Source organism: Artemia sp. Qi Xiang Cuo, chromosome 13 (genome assembly GCF_049724085.1).
Source record: "Artemia sp. Qi Xiang Cuo chromosome 13, ASM4972408v1, whole genome shotgun sequence".
NCBI lineage: Eukaryota > Metazoa > Arthropoda > Branchiopoda > Anostraca > Artemiidae > Artemia > Artemia sp. Qi Xiang Cuo.
In genome coordinates, this window is record NC_142806.1 from 28458296 (window position 1) to 28473840 (window position 15545).

General features: G+C 36.3%; 1 protein-coding gene across 3 annotated transcripts in view; it reads right to left on the bottom strand.

Moving 5' to 3' along the window:
• Positions 1–15545, bottom strand: part of LOC148945149 (TBC domain-containing protein kinase-like protein) — an 85400-nt gene that overhangs the window by 69301 nt on the left and 554 nt on the right. The window contains exon 1 of one of the 3 annotated variants that reach the window (XM_089099166.1): positions 300–318. The exons of the other annotated variants lie outside the window; for them this stretch is intronic. The gene's annotated coding sequence lies outside the window, so the exon portion shown is untranslated. Of the gene's footprint in view, positions 1–299; positions 319–15545 lie in introns of those variants that run through there. 3 annotated transcript variants of the gene reach the window in all.

The window sequence follows — 15545 nt, forward strand, 5'->3', positions numbered from 1 at the left end:
CCCCCCTCCTTAGGAAATTTCTCCCTGCACCCAAATGTAAACTTCTTCCCGTGGAAAATCCCCAAAGGAAAATCTCTCCTATGGAAATCCCCCCATGAAAATCCGCCTAGACAATTCACCCCTCGCTGAAAATTTTCTTGGGCAATTCCCCCATTAAATTCTCTCCACATGCAAAATTGAGTAGCCAAAGAGAAAGTGCGACAAACAAAAATACTTTTTTTTATATAAATTCGGGCAAATTCCCTATATTTTACAATAATAAATTTTGTGTATGAAAAATGGGCAAATGAATATCTCACAATACTTTTTCCAGGGGCTGTGTGGGGTGAGGGTCATCTCGTCCTCAGAAGCATGGTTATTGGACCTTTAGATTATGTTGAACAAATTGGCTACCTCAAAGTTTTGATCAGATGTCTTTGGGGAAAAATGAGGCATGCGAGAGGGGCTAGTTGCCCTCCAATCTTCTTGGTCACTTAAGTGGGCATTAGAACTTTTATTTTCTATTCGAATGAGTCCTCTCTCGATCTTTTAGGGCCATTGGTTGACATAATCATCCCTGAAAAAAAACATCCCTGATCTTTCCTTTGGCAAAACTCCAAACTTCCGCATTTTTGTAGATAGGAGCTTCAAGCCTCTATAACGAATATCAATGATATGCTTAAACTGATTGTGTGATTTTCATTAAGATCCCTTAGCTTTTTTGGGATGTTTCCCCCCTTTTACAAAAAGTGATAAATTTTTCCCAGGCTCATAGATTTTGATGGGCAACATTTAACCTAATGAGTTTTATATTTTAAGAATCAGCATAAAAAACCAATTCTTTTGATGTGTTATTGATATTAATATTCCTTTTTAGAGTTTTGGTTACTATTGGGCCGAGTAGGGGGGACACTTCCCTTCAAACAGAATGTTCTCTCAGAGGAACTGAGCCCCCCCCCCACAAAAATGTCTGCATTTTCTCCAAAAACAAATATCATATGTAACAATGGGTGAATTTCATTTGCCCTTTCCACAGGGGATGTGGGGAGACATATCATCCCCAAAGGCATAGTTGTTAGACTTTTCAACTATGGTGAAAAATCTGTTCACCGTAGTTGAATAAATTTTGGTTGGATGTCTTAGGGAGAAAAGGAGCATAGAAGGGCGGCTAGTTGTCCTCCAATACTTTCGGTCGACTAAAAAGGGTACTTGAAATTTTCATTTTCCTTTGAGCCCTCACAATCTTCTAGAACCATTGGTTCAATACCATTACCCCTGGGGAAAAAAATAGATAAATAGCGCATCCATGATTACTCGTCTGGCAAAATGCAGAATTCCATATTTTTGCAGATAGGGGTCTGCAACCTCCACTTTAGGGTTCTCTGATATGCTGAATCTAATAATGTGATTTTCATTAAAATCCCTTGACTTTTTAAGGGTCTTCACCTCTTTTATAAAATCATGCAATTTTTTTCAGGCTTGTAGCTTTGGATGGGTAATATTTAATTTGATGAATTTCATATATTTGTAATCATAATAAAAAAAAGGTCATTTCTTATAATGTATCTATTGTTGTCAAATATCCTTTTTTTAGAATTGCGGTTACTATTCGGCCAAGTTGCTCTTTATTTACAGTTTGTCACCACAAACTGCTTGATAATTGCACTGGGTAAATATATATTTTAGGGCTATTACACTTTACATTCGTTTAACCTAACCCGCTACCATTTTACAAGGCTTAAGCTTTAGATAATATTTGAGAGAGTGAAGTTCTTTTCAATCAATAATATTATGCATTTTAAAAGGTAGTGGAAATAAATTGCGAATTGATAAAACCAGCCCTTTTGATAAAATTAAAACATATATACATTCCATATATAAAACATATATATGTTTATATGCATATAAACATATATACAAACATATATACATATATACAAACATATATGCAGAATAAAAACATTACGGTACAATTATTTTTCCATTAAATATGTTAGACTTTCACTCTAAACAAAAACTGTAATATTTATAGTATTGATGTTGAAGTAGGGGGCAGCGAAATTTACATTCCCCCCCACCCTTGAGAAAAAAACCTAGATCTGGCTCTGCTCTAAATTTTGAAGACATGTTTGAAAAAAGCTTGCAAAATGAGCCAATTGTAAAGTAAATTCTTTATTTGAGCTTATTTTCAGCTGATTTTGGAGATACACTTAGAAAGCGCTTACAAAACCAGCAAAAATCAAGCAAAATCGATGATAAAGGCTTGATTCCTTCCATTATCTGCTAGCAAAACAATATTTAATGAAAGTTTAAAGGAAACAATTGACGTTAACATATTAATCAGGCTGGAAAAGAAAAAATATTTATATGTATATATTTTATCTTCAAATGTAACAGAAAGACAATAAATTAGATTTCAAACTTTGGAATATGTACAAAAATATAATGCAAACTTTATAGATAGGTGGCAACCATGTTGAAATGAAAAATATAAACCAAAATAGCCAAGTTTAATTTTTACTCTGCGAAATCTTAAATTTAATGCTAAAATTCCATCAATGATTTAGTTTGTTAGAAAAATGTTATGGTAATTTTGTTATCAATTTTCAGTTAGTTCCCAAAAACACCGTTTCTAGGAAAAAGTTTTTTGTTTGGAAAACAGAAGCACTACTAAATCAGAGGTCAAACAAAATTTAAACAGAATATAAAGAACTGAAACTTATTTAATATACGATAGCATTCTTAATACAATATAAAACACAAACTGACTAACAAGCTAATTTTGTCTAAGCAAATTTACCCCTCACTTCTTGAGCATAAAATACTAACATAAAATCAATGAAATAAATAAAATACTACCAATGAATAAATAATTGCATATCCTCTTTCATATCCATTTTGCTTCAAGTAGGTAAATTTTGGTAAAATTGTTGAATCAGTTTGATTCAAGCATACATTGCAAGAGTTGTTTTGAGACTGTAAATTAGCCTTGTATTACACTTGATCCAAGCAAAATCAACAAGGGTTAGAATTGCAAGACTTGTCCAAAGCAATACAAGCTTCTATCAGGTATATGCAATTGTTGGGAAGCAAGTAGGGAAAAAGTTCCAAAGCTGCCAGTAGCAGAATTCGACAGGATTCTAAAATCTGCCCACATATTTCATAAGTAGCATTGCTACTATGCTACCCCACTTTTGCACTTTTTGCACAGCGGTTGGGAAGTTTCCTTCATTAGACAACACAACTTTCCAAGATAACCAAGAACCCTTGTCTTGGATTCCTACTCATGTACTGAAGCTCCTATCTAAATACCTTCCCTACTAACACTGCTCACAGGTGTTAATAAGGTCCACCTACATATATTCTTTCTTCAAGATTAATTCAAAAAGAAACTGTTTCCACAAAATAAGCTTTTCAAGGAAAAGTAAAAAACTCCATTAAACCAAAAATGAGCAAAAAATTGAATCAAATAATCTACCAATTGTAAAACTACAACAAATCAGCCAAACGAATAGAAATTACAATAAATAACCGAGACAAACTCAACACGAGGAGAAAATAACATGATTAAAGCTCATGATTATGCTTTCTCAAGGCCAGAACATAATTTGTACTTTACTGTAAAAAATACAATGAATGCGCATAGTCAGTTTAATATACATATGCTCCTATTTATTCCCAAATATATAATCCCAAATATTATTTATTCATCACAATTATGAAGTGAAAACGTTTAAATTGTTTTAGTAAAGTGCAAATTATGTTCTGGCCTTGAGAAGGCATAAGGGTTGTGAGTCCTAATCATGTTAATTTCTGCTCGTTTTGAGTTGATTCTGTTATTTATTGTAATTTCTGTTCGTTTTGGGTTTCATCTATCTATTGATGTTGATTTGTGGTATTTAACGTTTGGTAGATTATTTGATTCTATTTTGTTCATTTTTGGTGTTCTTTAATTTACCTTGAAAAACTTATTTTGTAGAAAAAGTTTTTAAATTAATTTCTGTTCGTTTTATATTGACATAATATTTTTCAGGGAAACCAAATTGGAAGGCTGATTGTCCTCCAATCACTTTTGACTCTTAAAAAGAGCACTAGAAGTTCAAATTTCCAATCAAACTAGCTCCTTTAAAATTTCAATTCTATTAGTAGTTATAATAAAGCAGCACTGCCTAGGATATTGTTTATATGCCCTTTTAATACCTGCATGCATATAGTTTTTTTTTTTGTTTAATTGAAACTCCCTCTAAAGGTTCCCTATAAGTTTCAGCTTATTTTCCTTAGTGTCATTAGTTACAGTAACCGTAGAAGTAGGCTAGTATTAAAAGTATATACATAGTCTTCTAGCTAGACAAAAATCCGCCACAACTTACCCTGGAAGGTCTAAGTTAATAATGTAAGCCGTTATTGTGATACTGCTTTGTCACTTTTTTGACAATCTATATGATCATAGTTCATTTTGATTCAGTCACCTGCCTAAATATCATAGGCAGCGCAATCGCGCTGCCTAAGTAAAGAACGATGTTGGCACAATGTATTATTCATTTTATGGTTTTTTGCTTTTCTCCATACCAGGGCACTTTGTACCGAAGAAGTTGTCGTAGAAACTTCAAAAAGGGCTTATTCGATTGGAAATTGGAGTGGCTAATGCCCTTTTTAATAGTCAAGAGTGATTGGAGGGCAACTAGACCCCCACGCCCATCATTCCCCCAAACACATCCAATCAAAATTTTGAGATAGCCATTTTCTTTAGCGTAGTTCGATTTACAGATAGAAAATATTTTTCTGAGGAGGACATTCCCCCACAACCCTCAGAGCAAGGGTTTTAAGTTATGCCCCGGGGGCATATAAGAACGATGTTGACACAATGTACTATTTGTTATTTTTTTCGTTTAGAGCAGGGCACTTCGTATCGAAGAAGTTGTCGTAGAAACTTCAAAAAGGGCTCATTCAATTGGAAATTGGAGTGCCTTGTGCCCTTTTTAATAGTCGAAAGTGATTGGAAGGCAACTAACGCCCCTTCCACGCCCACCATTTCCCGAAACACATCCAATCAAAATTTTGAGATAACCATTTTGTTCAGCGTAGTTGATTTCCAAACTGAAATTATGTTTTTGAGGAAGACATTCCCCCACAGCCCTCAGGGCAAGGGTTGTAAGTTATGTCCTGGGGGCATATAAGGTTTTATAGAAGGCGTTGTCGTAGAAACTTCAAAAAAGGTTCATTCGATTGGAAATTCAAAGGACTAGTGCCCTTTTTAGTAGTCGAAAGTGATTGGAGGGCAACTAGCCCCCCCACGCCCATAAGTCCCCCAAATACATCTAATCAAAATTTTGAGATAGCCATTTTGTTCAGCGTAGTTGATTTCCAGATAGATAACATTTTTTTGAGGAGGACACTCCCTCACGACCCTCGGGGCAAGGGTTTTAAGTTATGCCCCATGGGCATATAAGAAACATGTTAGCACAATGTATTGTTTATTATTTTTTTTTTCCTTTAGAGCAGGGCACTTCATATTGAATAATTTGTCCTACAAACTTCAAAAAGGGCTCATTCAACTGGAAATTGGAGTGGCTTGTGCCCTTTTTAATAGTCGAAAGTGATCGGAAGGCCACTAACACCTCTTCCACGCCCACCATTTCCCGAAACACATCCAATCAAAATTTTGAGATAGCTATTTTGTTCAGCGTAGTTGATTTCCAGATAGAAATTATGTTTTTGGGGAAGAAATTCCCCCACAGCCTTCAGGGCAAGGGTTGTAAGTTATACCCTGGGGGCATATAAGATTTTATAGAAAGCGTTGTCGTAAAAACTTCAATAAAGGCTCATTCGATTGGAAATTCAAAGGACTAGTGCCTTTTTTAATAGTCGAAACTGAATGGAGGGCAACTAACCCCCCTCTCACGCCCACCTTTTCCCCAAACACATCCAATCAAAATTTTGAGATAGCCATTTTATTCAACGTAGTTTTAAGTTCTGGAAATAAGGTCTTTGAGGATGGCAACCCCCCCCCCCTTAGCCCTCAGGGCAAGGGTTGTAAGTTATGCCCTGGGGGCATATAAGGTTTTTATAGGCATATAAGGTTTTTTCTACAACGTGTTGTTGTAGAAACTTCAAAAAGGGCTCATTCAATTGGAAATTGAAATGGCTAAATGAATTGAAATGGCACCATTTCCCCAAACACATCCAATCAAAATTTTGAAATAGCCATTTTGTTCCACTCAGTTTAAAGTTAAGGAAATTATACCTTTGAGCAGGACACTTCCCCCACAGTCTTCAGGGCAAGGAATATAAGTTATGCCCTGGCATATAAGGTTTTTATTGAAATATTTGTCGTCGAAACTTGAAAAAGGGCTCATTCGAATGGAAATTCAAAGGGCTAGTGCCCTTTTTAATAGTCGAAAGTGATTTGAGGGCAAGTATCCACCCTCTCACGCCCATTTTTTCCCCAAATGCATCCAATCAAAATTTTTAGATAGCCATTTTATTCAACGTAGTTGAAAGTTTTGGATATTAGATCTTTAAGGATGGCAACCCCTCCACCTCACAGCCTTCATGGCAAGTGTTGTAAGTTATGCCCTGGGGGCATATAAGGTTTTTATTGAAAGCGTTGTCGTAGAAACTTCAAGAGGGCTCACTCAATTGGAAATGGAAAGGACAAGTGCCTTTTTTAATAGTTGAAAGTGATTGGAGAGCTACTAACGCCACTATTTTCCCAAACACATCCGATCAAAATTGCGCTGCCTAAGTAAAGAACGATGTTGGCACAATGTATTATTATTTTTTTGTTTTCTTTTTCCATACAAGGGCACTTCGTATCAAAGGAGTAGTCGCAGAAACCTCGAAAATGGCTCATTCGATTGAAAATTAGAGTGGCTAGTGCCCTTTTTAATAGTCAAAAGTGATTGGAGGGCAACTAGCCCCCCCCCCACGCCCATCATCCCCCCAAACACATCCAATCAAAAATTTGAAATGGCCATTTTTTTCAGCGTAGTTGATTTCCAGATAGAAAATATGTTTTTGAGGAGGACATTCCCCCACAACCTTCATGCCCTGGGGGCATATAAGAATGATGTACAAATGAATGTGCATTGTCAGTTTAATATAGATATACTGATATTTAGTAATCAAAATCTTAATATTATTTGATTTATTAAAGTTATAAAAGTAAAAAAAAATTATATTTTTTTCAGTAAAGTGCAAACTTTGTTCTGGTCTTGGGAAGGCATAGGGGTTTTGAACCCAATTTATGTTAATTTCTGCTCGTTTCCAGTTTGACTCAGTTATTTATTGTAATTTCTGTTCGTTTTGGGTTTCATTTATTTATCGATGCTGATTTGTGGTAGTTTCATGCTTGGTAGATTATTTGATTTTATTTTTGCTCATTTTTTGTTTAATGGAGTTCTTTGCTTTTCTTTGAAAAACTTATTTTGTGGAAAACGTTTTTTAATTCATTCCTTGAAAGCTTCACCTCAATAACCTTAACTTGTGAAGTTTTTAGCAATAGCTGCAGTAGCAGTAGTAGCATTAGTAGAAAGTTGTATCTTATCTATGGTTTTAGGCACACACATAGCCGCTACTCTTTTCTTCTTCACCGTTAATCACGAAGTTTAACGGTAATTCCCTCAAGACGTTGGTATTATTGATTATGCACACCTGTTTGTTAAGTAATACGTGATAGTGAATATTTTTCTTGAAGAATTCTTTGGTTGTTACGTAGTTGTTTAAAAAACCTACGACGGCCAGATAAAAAACTCTAAGGACCGGCCAGTCAAGCGGGGAACCCCTTGTTGTAACTGAGGATGACGAATTAGACGTTCTTCAAGATATTTTTGAAGACGTTTCAAGACATTTCAAGACGTTTTTTAAATAGTTTTTTAAGACATTTTTTTTCAAGACGCTTTTTTTCAAGATATGGGATAATTTCGAAGACCCCACTACCTTTCCATGACGATAAATAGAAGTTCAAATAGGGAAAAATCCTTTTAATAGACAGTAATAAATTTCACAAAAATACTAGATATTTCGGTCACATATGCAGTGACCGTCATCAATGGTACAAGTACGCAAGTACATGGGATCTGATAGACCCCACTTTGTTGCCCCTATGAAGTTAGATCCTTCCCATAATCTAGAAAGCAACCCAAAGTGTTACTACTCTCTAAAGTTACCTTTCGACCGTTACTCTGTAAAATTCCCTTAAGTTTTTCACTTAGCTCGGGTACATATGGTGAGAAACAAAAACATCCTTTGCTTGAGTTGTCTCTAAGACTTCCTTAGAAATCTCTAGAAACTTTTTTCTTCTTTTTCAAAAAGTCTGGTTAATTAATCACTCTGGATACATGTTACTTATTAGTATTTTTCTTAGAAAAGACAACTCCTCCACAAAAAATTTCGGAGAGCAAATATTCAAGATCCGGTCAGTTAAAAAATGATCAAACCAATTTTTACTTGGCGAGCGTGACCTGAGCAAAGCGACAAAAGTCTATAGCTATTAGTCAGTTTTCTGTAAATTTTAGAATGCAGGTTATTTTCATTTTTAAAAGAAGAACATCAAAAAAGAAGTTTCCCATCCTCTTCTAATTCAACGAAAATAGTTTGAATTTTAAAATTAACAGAAAACCGTCTAATAACAATAGATTTTTGTACCAATAACCAATTTTTACTTGGCAAGCGTGACCAGAGCTAAACAACAAAAATCTATTTTTATTAGTCGGTGTTCGGTAAATTTTAAAATCCAGACTACTTTGGGTGAATTACAAGTGGATTGGTAACTTCCTTTTCTTGATGTTCTTCTTTTAGAATTAATTAAAAAAAACTTTTTCCACAAAATAAGTTTTTCAAACAAAAGTAAAGAACTCCAGTAAAGAGCAAAAATAAAATCAAATAATCTACCAAGCGTGAAACTACCACAAATCAGCATCGATAAATGTTTTTACTTTTAAAATATAAATCTTTTTACTTTTATAACTTTAATAAATCAAATAATATTAAGATTTTGATTACTAAATATCAGTATAAGTATATTAAACTGACAATGCACATTCATTTGTATTTTTTCCGTAATGAGCAAGTTATGTTCTGGCCTTGGGAAGGCATAGGGATTTTGAGCCCAACTTATGTTAATTTCTGCTCGTTTTGAGTTTGACACGATTATTTATTTTAATTTCTGTTTGTTTTCAGTTTCATTTATTTATCGATGCTGATTTGTGGTAGTGTCGCGCCCCCAGGGCATAACTTACAACCCTCGACCTGAGGGCTGGAGGGGGGGGGGGTTGTCATCCTCACAGACCTAATTTCGAAAACTTTCTAGTACGTTGAACAAAATGTCCCTCTGAAAATTTTTATTGGATGTGTTTGGGGGAATGGTGGGCGTGAGAGGGAGGTTGATTAGCGTCCAATCACTTTCAACTATTAAAAAGGGCACTAGCCTTCTCAATTTCCAATTGAATGAGCCCCTTTTGAAGTTTTACGACAACTCTATCATTAAAAACCATATATGCCCCCAGGGCATAGCTTACAACCTCCCCCCTGGGGACTCTGGGGGGTTTGTCATCCTTAAATACATAATTTCCAGAACTTTCAACTACGTTGAACAAAATGGCTATCTCTAAACTTTGATTGAATGTGTTTGGGGTAATGGAGGGCGTAAGAGGGGGGTTAATTACTCTCCACTCACTTTCGACTATTAAAAAGGGCAATTTCAATTTCCAATCACATGAGCCCCTTTTGAAATTTCAACAACAACTATCTATATAAACCTTATATGTCCCCAGGGCATAACTTGGAACCCTTGCGCTGAGAGATCTGAGGGTGTTATCATCCTAAAAGACCTAATTTCCAGAATTTCCGACTAAATTGAAAAAAATTGATATCTCATAATTTTGATTGGATATGTTTGGGAAAATAGGGGGCGTGAGAGGGGGTTAGTTGCCCTTCAATCACTTTCGACTATTAAAAAGGCAATAGCCCTTTCAATTTTCAATTGAAAGAGCCCTTTTGGATGTTTTTACAACATCAATGCCAATAAGAACCTTACATGCTCCCAGCGAATAACTTAAAACCCTTGCCCTGAGGGTTGTGGGGGGGGGGATGGGTTTTCATCCTTAAAGACCTAATCTCCAAAACTTTCTAGTGCTTTGAACAAAATGGATACCTGAAAATTTTGATTGCATGTGTTTGGGGAAAAGGTGGGCGTGAGAGGGGGGTTAGTTGCTTTAAAATCACTTTCGAATATTAAAAAGGGCACTAGCCCTTTGAATTTCCAATCGAATGAGCCCTTTTTCAAGTATCTACGACAGAGATTTCAATAAAAACCATATATGTCCCAGAGTCATAACCCTGGCCCTGAAAATTCTGGTGGGGAGTGTCCTGAGCAAATGTATAATTTCATAAACTTAAACTGCGTGGAACAAAATAGCCAACTCCAAAAGTTTATTTGATATGATAGTGGAAACGGTGGGCTTCGAACGGGTGTTAGTTGCCTTTCAATCACTTTCGACTATTAAAAAGGGGCACTAGCCATTTAAATTTCCAATCGAATGAGCCCTTTTTGAAGTTTCTGCGACAACGCGTTCAGTAAAAACCTTATATGCCCCCAGGGCAAAACTTACGACCCTTACCCTGAAGGCTATGGGGGAATGTCCTCCTCAAAAACATAATTCCTATCTGGGAATCCACAACACTGAACAGAATGGCTATCTAAAAATTTTGATTGGATGTGTTTGAGGAAAGGGTGGGCGAGAGAGGGGGACTAGTTGCCCTCAAATCATTTTCGACTATTAAAAAGGGCACTAGACCTTTGAATTTCCAATCGAATGAGCACTTTTTCAAGTTTCTACGACAACCATTTCAATAAAAACTTATGTGCCCCCAGGGCATAATTTATAACCCTCGCTCTGAAGACTGTGAAGGGAGTGTCCTGCTCAAAGGTATAATTTCCTGAACTTTAACTGCGTGGAACAAAATGGATATTTCAAAATTTTGATTGGACGCGTTTGGGGAAATGGTGGCCGTGGAAGGGGTGTTAGTTGCCTTCCAATTACTTTCGACTAGTAAAAAGGGCACAAGCCATTTCAATTTCTAATCGAATGAGCCTTTTTTGAAGTTTCTATGACAATGCTTTCAATAAAAACTTTATATGCCCCCAGGGCATAACTTACAATCCTTGTCCTGAGGGCTGTGAGGGGGTTGTCATCCTCAAAGACTTAATTTCCAGAACTTTAAACTACGTTGAACAAATTGGCTATCTGAGAATTTTGATTGGATGTGTTTGGGGAAAAGGTGGGCGTGAGAGGGGGGTTAGTAACCGTCTAATCACTTTCAAATATTAAAAAGCGCACTAGCCCTTTGAATTTTCAATCGAATGAGCCTTTTTTGGAGTTTCTATGACAATGCCTTCTATAAAAACCTTATATGCCTCCAGGGCATAGCTTACAACCTTTGCCCCGAGGGTTATTGGGGAGTGTCCTCCTCAAAAACATATTTTCTATCTGGAAATCAACTACGCTAAACAAAATGGTTTTCTCAAAATTTTGATTGGATGTGTTTGGGGGAATAACGGGCGTGGGGGGGGGGGGGGGGCTAGTTGCCCTCCAATCACTTTCGACTATTAAAAAGGGCACTAGCCATTCCAATTTCCAATCGAATGAGCCTTTTTTGAAGTTTCTATGACGACATGTTTAGTAAAAACCTTATATGCCCCCAGGGGATAACTTACAACCCTTGCTCTAAAGGCTTAGGGGGAATGTCCTCCTCAAAAACATAATGTCTATCTGGAAATCCACGGAACAAAATGGATATCTAAAAATTTTGACTGAATGTGTTTGAGGAAAAGGTTGGCGATAGATGGGGGCTAGTTGCCCTCAAATCACTTTCGACTATTAAAAAGGACACTAGACCTTTGAATTTCCAATCGAATGAGCCCTTTTTCAAGTTTCCACGACAAAGATTTCGATAAAAACTTATATTCCCCCATGGCATAACTTATAACCCTTGCTCTGAAGACTGTGAGGGGAGTGTCCTGCTCAAAGGTATAATTTCCTGAACTTTAACTGCGTGGAAAAAAATGGCTATTTCAAAATTTTGATTGGACGTGTTTGGGGAAATAGTGGGCATGGGAAGTGGGTCAGGTACCTTCCGATCGCTTTTGACCATTATAACAGAAAACTAGCAATTTAAATTTTAAATCGAATGAGCCGTTTCTGACATTTCTACGACAACGCGTTCTATGAAAACCTTATATGTCACCGGGGCATAACTTATAACTCTTGTCCTGAGGGCTGTGAGGGGGTTGTTGTCCTCAAAGACTTAATTTCCAGAACTTTACAAACTACGTTGAATAAAATGGCTATGTCAAAATTTTGATTGGATGTGTTTAGGGAAAAGGTGGGCGTGAGAGGGGGGTTAGTTGCCGTCCAATCACTTTCGACTATTAAAAAGAGCACTAGCCCTTTGAATTTCCAATCGAATAAGCCTTTATTGAAGTTTCTATGACAACGTCTTCTATAAAAACCTTATATACCCCCAGGGCATAGCTTACAACCTTTGCCCCGAGGGTTGTTGGAGAGTGTCCTCCTCAAAAACATATTTTCTATCGCAAAATCAACTACGCTGAACAAACTGCCTTTCTCAAAATTTTGGTGCGATGTGTTTGGGGAAAAGGTGGATATAGAGGGAGAACTAGTTGCACTCCAATCACTTTAGATTATTAAAAACGGCACTATCCCTTTGAATTTCTAATTGAATTAGCCTTTTTTGAAGTTTCAACGACAATGCCTTCTATAAAAACCTTATATGCCCACAGGGCATAACTTAAAACCCTTGCCCCAAGGGTTGTGGGGGAGTGTCTTCCTCAAAAAGATATTTTCTATTAGGAAATCAACTACGCAGAACAAAATGGTTATCTCAAAATTTTGATTGGATGTATTTGGGGGAATGATGGGCTTGGGGGGGGGGCTAGTTGCCCTCTGATCACTTTCGACTATTAAAAAAGGCGCTAGCCACTCCAATTTGCAATCGAATGAGCCCTTTTCGAACTTTCTACGACAACTCCTTCGATACAAAGTGCCCAGGTAGGGGAAAAAAACACCTTGTGCCCACATTGTTCTTTACTTAGGCAGCGCTAGCGCGCTGCATATGAAAAGGAAAATAGTCTGGATTTTAAAACTTACAGAAAACCGACTAATAGCAGTAGATTTGTGGCGTTTAGCTCCAGTCACACTCACCAAGTAAAAATTGGTTGGATCATTTCTTTAACTGACTGGATCTTTAGTATTTTCTCTCCAAAATTTTTCAGGAGGAGTTGTCTTTCCTTGGAATTAATTAAAAAACTATTTCCACAAAATAATTTTTTCAAAAAAAAGTAAAGAACTCTATTAAACAAAAAATGAGTAAAAATAAAATCAAATAATCTACCAAGCTTGAAACTACCATAAACCAGCATTGACAAATAAATGAAACCCGAAACGAACAGAAATTAAAATAAATAACCGAGTCAAACTCAAAACTAGCAGAAATTAACATAAGTTGGGCTCAAAACCCCTATGCCTTTCCAAAACCAGATCATAATTCGTGCTTTACCGAAAAAAATATAAATTTTTTTAATTTCAAAACTTTAATAAGTTGAATGATATGAAGATTTTTATAACTAAATATAGACATATGTATATTAAATTTACAACGAACTTTAATTTGTATTTTTTCAGTAGAGTACAAATTTTTTTCTGGCCATGGGAAGTCATAGGGGTTTTGCACCCAACTTATGTTAATTTCTGCTCGTTTTGAGTTTGACTCAGTTATTTATTTTAATTTCTTTTCGTTCTGGGTTTAATATGTTTGTCAATGCTGATTTGTGGTAGTTTCAAGTTTGGTTAATTATTAGATTTTATTTTCGTTAATTATTTGTCTAATGGAGCTATTTACGTTTCTTTGAAAAACTTTATTTGTGGAAAAAGTTTTTTAATTAATTTCTGTTTGTTTTATATTGACATAGTCTTTTCAGGGAAAAAGAAAATAACACCTTAAATCTTTTCGTTTTTTTAAGACTTTATAGTTTAGCCTGCTATTTGTATGCTGGAGAAAAATTTTCAGCAATTTTTAACAACTTAAACCCTTTTAAAGATCTGGACACAAATGGTACTGTTTAACTTTGTTTCATACCTCCTCTAGTTGACCTGAAATGGAAAACTTGATACCATTCACAAAAAAATCTGTTTACTTTGTTTGATAGCTTGGATGCACTTACACTATTTTGATTTGGTTAAATCTTAAGTGCAGAAGTAGCCTCAAAAGTTTGAAGGTAATGCCCTCAATTGTTCTTTGGATACTGCTGAGATGCCTTATTGGGAATTAGCAGTATCACAGTGCATTTTGATTTAATCTTAAGGCAACATTTAATTTTTAAACATAATGGGCCAATGGGAGGGTGGGAGTGGAAGGGGGATTAGTTGCCCTCCAACTACTTTCGACTATTAAAAGGGCATCAGCCCTTTCTATTTTCAATCAAATGAGCCCCTTTCGAAGTTCCCACGACAACTCCTTTGATACGAAGTGCCCTGGCGTAAACAACAACAACAACAAAAAATATTACTAATTACTTTTGACTATTAAAAAGGGCACTAGCCCTTTGAACTTCAAATCGAATGAGCCCTTTTCTGAAGTTTCAACAACGCCTTCTATGAAACCTTATATGCCCCCATGGCATAGCTTAAAACCTTGCCCTTAGGGCTGTGGCTTAGTATCCCCCTCAAAAACATATTTTCTATCTGTAAATCAACTATGCTGAAAAAAATGGCTATCTCAGAATTTTTATTGGATGTGTCTGGGGGAATGATGGGCGTGAAGGGGGGCTAGTTGCCCTCCAATCACTTTTGACTATTAAAAAGGGCACTAGACCTTTTAATTTCCAATCGAATGAACTGTTTTTGAAGTTTCTACAACAACGCCTTCTATAAAAACATTATATACCCCCTGGGCATAACTTAAAACCCTTGCCCTGAGGGTTGTGGGGGAGTGTCCACCTCAAAAACATATTTTCTATCTGGAAATCAAATAAGCTGAACAAAGTGATTATCTTAAAATTTTTATTAGATGTGTTTGGGGGAAGAAGGGGCGTGGGGGGGGGCTAGTTGCCCTCCAATCACTTTTGACTATTAAAAAGGGCACTAGCCCTTTGAATTTCCAATCGAATTAGCCTTTTTGAAGTTTCTACGACAATGCCTCCTATTAAAACCTTATATGCCCCCTGGGCATAACTTAAAACCCTGGCCCTGAGGGTTGTGGGGGAGTGTTCTTCTCAAAAACATATTTTCTATCTGGAAATCAACTAGCCTACGCTAAACAAAATGGCTATCTCAAAATTTTGATTGGATGTGTTTGGGTGAATAATGGATGTAGAGGGGGGGGGCTAGTTTCCCTCCAATCACTTTCGACTATTAAAAAGGGCACTAGCCCTTTGACTTTCCAATCAAATGAGCCCCTTTTGAAGTTTCTATGACAATGCCTTCTATAAAAACTTTATATACCCCAGGACATAACTTAAAACCTTTGCCCTGAGGGTTGTTGGGGAG